Below are 6,000 nucleotides of genomic sequence, written 5' to 3'. Positions count from 1 at the left end.
TGACAATGACTATTGTGGGCTGAAGGTCTATGCTCAAGCAAAGCTAGTTTAGAAGGAATCGATATTTGAAATATGTTAATATTAAGTACCTTCTCCAGACCTCAATCGCCTGTAATTTCTTACCACAAACAACAAGCAACCAGGACGTGGTTTGGGGGGAACTTATTTACCGGTTGCGGGGTTCGGAGGATGGTTGGAGCAGGCGGACGGGAAGGGGATTGAGGCGCCGAGTTTGAACGCTTGGAGCGGGAAGGTAGGAGGGGCTGGGCCTTCGGTCGGTCTTTATGTGATGGCGGAGTTTGGCTGCGCGTTGCGGTTGCGATGGAGATGCTGCGGAAGTGGGGCGGCGGGACCAGGACCCGAGTGAAATCGGAAGTACCAACATATCGGGCGTTCGGTCATTTAATCTCCACTCAAATCAACAACTCCAAATGGTCAATGGTTATTTCACGTTCTTTGTCATAGTTGTGTTAAAACTGGGATTAGCTGTCTGGAATTATCCGGGAGTAAGGCACCTTTTCACTGTTTAATGGCATCAACAGAAGGAACTTGGAGGAGTCCACGTTAAGTAAACATATCCATTCGTTAACTACCCTGTTTGGAGAGATACCACCGTCTGCAGCTCTAATGGATCGTGCTTGACCTGGTTTCAAAATTCTGTAAATTGTAGAGTAGCAAAAATGCAATATTGTATGTGTTCTGCAAATTCATAGCTTGATTAGCAGGACCTTCTCTGGTGCTAATGTTTTCTGTGTAAGAATTTAGTTGGCGCTTTAAGAATTAATTGTCTGCAAAGTAGTTTGAGGAAATGTAAATTGTAAGCAACAAAGGCAGCATTTAGTAGCATTTCAACAACGGATAAATTCGTGTCAGTTTGTAATATAAAGTGATACTAGAATGTAATTATGTATTCTAAAGTTTACTTGGATTGGCTAGGACACCGAAGTTGAAGTTAAAAGTGAGTGTGAATGCTAGGAAAACTAAGTTCGTGAATAAAGGTTTCCACTTGTGGCTGGAATAAGTTCGTGAATAAAGGTTTCCACTTGTGGCTGGAATAAGTGGTAATAGTTTTGGGGAATAGTTTCTTGATCTTGTTTTTGCCAAACGGATTGAAAGTCTAAAGTGGATGGACTGATGCTATCAGAATCTGTTATCAATGACGTTGAAATTTGTTGCTTTGAATCAGCAGTACAGCATAAGACATAAACCAATTTCCCCCTGGGATCAATAAAGTATGACTATGACTATAAAAATTACTATAAGTTACAATAAAATAATAGTGGAAAAGAGAAAAATGAGGTAGTGTGCAGGGGTTCAATATCCATTCAGAAATCTGATAGAGAGGAAGAAGCTGTTTCTAAAGCATTAAGTATGTGTCTTCAGACTCCTGTACCACCTTCTTGATGGTAGCAATAAGAGGCCATGTCCTGGTTGATGGTGGTCCTTAATGATGGATGCCACCTTTTTGAGGCCTCACCTTTTGATGATGCCCTCTCTGTAGGGGAGGCTAATATACCCATGATGGAGTTGGCTGATTCTACAACCTTTTGTAGCCTCTTTCAATCCTATGCACGCAAGTGTGAAACTGACTCTTTGTTGTTATTTGCTGAGGTGCAATTTGTGACTTTCAGAGCCTTTGAGCAGTGCTGCCAGGGTAAATGACTAGAACTGGGAAAGTGAGTGTGAATTTGAAGGGAAAGCAGCGTGTTCAAGAAGTGCAGAGGAAATGGTGGTCAGAGACATGGCGGCAATATTGCAAGGTCGGTGGAGATTAGCAGTAATTGACTAGATTGGGCATGCCCTGTTCCTGTAGAAGGAATACCTGGACGATGTTCCACCTTGTTCTGTAGATATTTGTGTTGAGTCTACACTGTCAGCTTGAATAAGGATCCTATAGCTCTTATTTCCAGTGTGCCTATTCCTTTCTTGATTTTTGTGTGGAATAAGTGTTACGTGTGAGAGTGTAGAATTTGATGTGCTGATTGCAGAGACTTCAGTTTTTGTCCTTTCTGCATCCTGCATTCTGTGCTGTCATCATGCACGATGGCACCCTCTTCTGGCTGGATGCAGGTGGACTGCAGAACTGCAAATTTACTATTTCTCTCGTCAGGGAAGTCAAGTCTACTTAACTGTTTGAAGCTGACAAGGAGAGGGCTGCTGAGAGTGGAAATTAATATAGTTTACTTGGCCTTTGGTAATCACTTCAAGGAGGTCACACATGGCAGATTGAGAGTAAACCCCATTAAAATCAGAGGGGAAAGGGTTAGCTGGAATCATAATTTTTTTTGGACTGGAGAATAATTTCCTGACAGCCATCATTGAATGGTAAAGAAGACTCAGTGGGCTGAATGGCCTAATTCTGGTTCTGTGTCTAATGGAGAAAAGGGTCAACATTTTAATGACTTGTGAAGCTATTTTCTGTGGAATGTTACAGGACTAAGTTCTAGGTACTTTGATCTGGATAGTATTTATCAATGACAGACTTTTATGGCCTGTTAATGCAACTAATAGAGCTCCTACCTCATAGACACGGTGATCTGGATTCAACCCTGACCTCCAGTGGTGTCTGTGTGGAATTTGTACTTTCTCCTGTGATTGTAAGTGTTTTATCCAAATACTTCAGGTATTCCCTACCCCCTGTGTAAACAAATTACTTACAATTGTCTTTTAAATCTCTCCCCACTTGTATTTGTCCTGTGGATTGGGCTCCACAACCATGGGGAAAAGAGTACATTGAAGTTCATTGTCATTTGACTGTACGTACACACAGCTAAATGAAATGACATTCCTCTGGATCATGATGCGCCCACAATAGATGCAATATATCACACACGGCTCATAAAATGAAATACTGCTGCAAATAAGTTACTAAAATATAATTCAAAATGCAAGTAGTATACAGCACAGGTAAACAGCTCATTGTCCTAGTGACGAAACCTCAAAGCTGGCAAGGTATTCAATAGTCTCACAGCCTGAAGGAAGAAGCTGTTACCCAGTCTGGCAGTTAGTCCTGATGGTCCTGTGCCTCCTTCCTGACCATAGTGGGTCAAAGAGATTGTGGGATGGGTGGTAGGGATCCTCAACAATGCTTTGGGCCCTTCGTATACAACACTCCCGATAAATGTCATAAAACTGGGGGGAAGGAGACTCCAGTGATCCTTTTTCTGATTTTTGCTGTCCTCTGTAAGGTCTTGCGGTCCGATATCTTGCAGCTTCCATACCACACAATGATGCAGCCAGACAGGCAACCGGATGGTGCTCTTGTAGAAAGTTGTTAGATTGAGAGTGGGGAGCCTTGCATGCCTCAATATCCACAGAAAGTGCAGACACTGCTGTGCCTTCTTGACCAATGAGGTGGTGTGGCTCGAGGTTAGGTCCTCCATTATGTGCACACCAAGGAACCTTGTGCTATTCACTCTCTGTACAGCAGATTCATTAATGTGCAATGCTGAGTTGTCAACCTGCACTGCCCTGAAGTCCTGAAATCTCTTTTGTCTTGTCCATGTTGAGACTCAGGTTGTTGTTCTCATACCATTTGACAAACCTCTCTACCGCCTGTCTGTATGCTAATTCATCATTGTTGCTGATGAGGCCAGCCACTGTTGTATCGTCAGTGAACTTGGTGGTGTAGTTTGAGTTGGATGTGGCAGTGCACTCATGAGTCAGCAAAGTGAACAACGGCAGGCTGAGCATACAGCTCTGGGGCCACCATTGCTCGGCGTGATGAAGCTTCAGATGTTGCTGCCAGCTTGGACCGGCTAGGGTCTTTCCGTCAAGAAGTCCACGATCCAGTTACAGAGGGGGGTGTCAACTCCCAGCAGGAACATTTTACCCACCAGCCTCTGAGGGCTGATCATGGTAAACATCAAGCTAAAGTTGAACAACATTCTGGTGTACGATGCATCGTTTTCCAGGATGGACGGGATGGAGTGCTGGGCCGAGCTATGGCATCGTCAATGGACCAGTTTGAGCGGTAGGCAAACTGGAAAGGGGGATTTTATGTGATCTATTAGCAGTCACTCAAAGCTCTTGTGTGTCTGATAGACTATGACTGTCTACCTTATCCATACCCCTCATGATTTTATTGACATCTATGATATTGTGTCCCGTTCTCCTGCACTCCAAGGAATAAAGAACTAGTATGGTCAAGGTCTCTAATTCAGACCCTCTAGTCCAGGCAGCGATCTTGTAAATCTCTTCTACAACTATGCAGCTGGACAGTGACAATGTCTTGGCTCTAACAGGGTGATGGAAATTGTACTCAACACTCCATGAGCAGTCTCACCAACAACATTTATATCTACAATGTGATGTCCCTACTAAACCCACTGCCCTAACTGATGAAGGCCAACGTGCTAAATGCTTCCTCACCACCTTGTCCAGTTGCGCTGCTGAACAGTGCACTTGTACTCCGAGCTCCCTCGGTTCTGCTGCACTCGTTATTGCCCTACCATTCACTATTTAGGTCTTACCCTGGTTTGAATAAATGAAACACATAATTTATCTAGGTTGGAATTTATTTATCATTCGTTAGCCCATCTCCTGAACTAATCAAGATCTCTATTGTAACCTGCTTCACAATTAATAATTTATTATCATCAGCTAACTTGCTAATCCTGTCATGTATACTGGTATCCAAATCATTTACAGAAATAATAAATAACCGAGAGCCCTATACTAACCCCTAGGGCATTCCACGAGTCCCAGGTCTCTAGTTGGAGAATCAACCTTCAACCATCATCTTTTGCTTCCTATCATCAAGCTAGTAATGAATCCAGCTCACTAGCTACCCCTGGGTCCCACACGACCTAATCTTCCAGATCAGTCAGCCATGCAGGACCTTGTCAGAGGCCATTCTTCAATCCATTTTGACCACATTCACTGCCATACCTTCATCTACCCCTTGGTTATCTCTTCAAAAAAACTGAAAATTCATCATATGTGACCTCTCATAGAACAATACTGACTATTCCTGATCAGGCCTTCCGTATCCAGATAATGGAAAATCTTGTCCCTGAGAATACCAGTAACCTGCTAACTTCCCTACAATTTAAATCTGATCCACTGGCCTATATTTCCATCACACTTCATGGCTAATGGAACAACATTCAGTGTTCTTGAACTTCAGCGTCTAATAGTAAAACAAATATTTTCACAAGGGCCTCTGTGATTTCTTCCTGGGCCCAGAGGAGCTCTTGGTCCAGCCCTGGGCATTTGTCTAATATGCTCCAAGGCTGCAAATACCTCTTTCTTTGTATGCATATGATCCAAAGCCTCACTATTATTCTCATTTCTTTGAAATCCATGATATACTTCGTAAACAAGGAGAAATAGACAATACAAGTTTCACCCATCTCCTGTGGCTCCATGCATAGGCAGCCCTGATGGTCTTTAAGAGGGCATAGTCAGGCTTTTACTGTTGCTATGACTGAAGAATCTCTTGGGGTTATCTTTAACCCTGTTTAACAAACCCATCTCATACTCTCTCTCTTTCTCCTGATGCTTTTGGAAGATGGTGCTGGAGTTCTTGGCAAGATTTAATCGATGCGGTTTGTTGATTGGATTCTGTATTTCACGTTATAATGTATTTCTAACTTCTGGACACTGATTTGTTTTTGCTATTTTTTGCGGCTTGAAATTGGGCTGGCCTGCAGAAAATGAACACTGAGCTGAACTGAATATGCCTGGACTCTTTCGATTGTGTTTTATACAGTATTGTGCTTTTTGCTCGATTTTTTTTTTTACACATGGGATTTGATGTATTTCTTTGAATGGGTTCCATGGCTGTCTGTGAGGAAGATGAATCTCGGTTGTATTCTGCAATCTTTAACAATAAATGTACTTTGAATTTCCCTCTTAAGCCTGCTCTTAATCACAAATTCCCTGAAGATAGGAAAGTGAGGTGATTCAGTCATGCATGATTTCTGTTGTCATTGACTGAAGTATAGAATGCAAGAACAAGGAGGTGACTTTTCTCAATTCTTACATCACCCTCACTAA

The 6,000-nt window shown here is 42.6% G+C and overlaps 1 protein-coding gene across 2 annotated transcripts in view; it reads left to right on the top strand.

Annotated features, from left to right (window-relative positions):
• The first annotated feature begins 275 nt into the window (after positions 1-275).
• The window catches only part of lrrcc1 (leucine rich repeat and coiled-coil centrosomal protein 1), a 122,234-nt gene continuing 116,509 nt past the window's right edge, over positions 276-6,000 (top strand). Inside the window, exon 1 of one of the 2 annotated variants that reach the window (XM_063041355.1) lies at positions 276-434. The gene's annotated coding sequence lies outside the window, so the exon portion shown is untranslated. Of the gene's footprint in view, positions 442-6,000 lie in introns of both variants that reach the window. The other variant, XM_063041362.1, reaches the window with a different exon arrangement.

The sequence above is a fragment of the Mobula hypostoma genome, chromosome 1, assembly GCF_963921235.1.
Source record: "Mobula hypostoma chromosome 1, sMobHyp1.1, whole genome shotgun sequence".
NCBI classification, from domain to species: domain Eukaryota; kingdom Metazoa; phylum Chordata; class Chondrichthyes; order Myliobatiformes; family Myliobatidae; genus Mobula; species Mobula hypostoma.
Note: the sequence above shows the minus strand (reverse complement) of the source record. Positions and strands in the feature narration are given on the sequence as shown.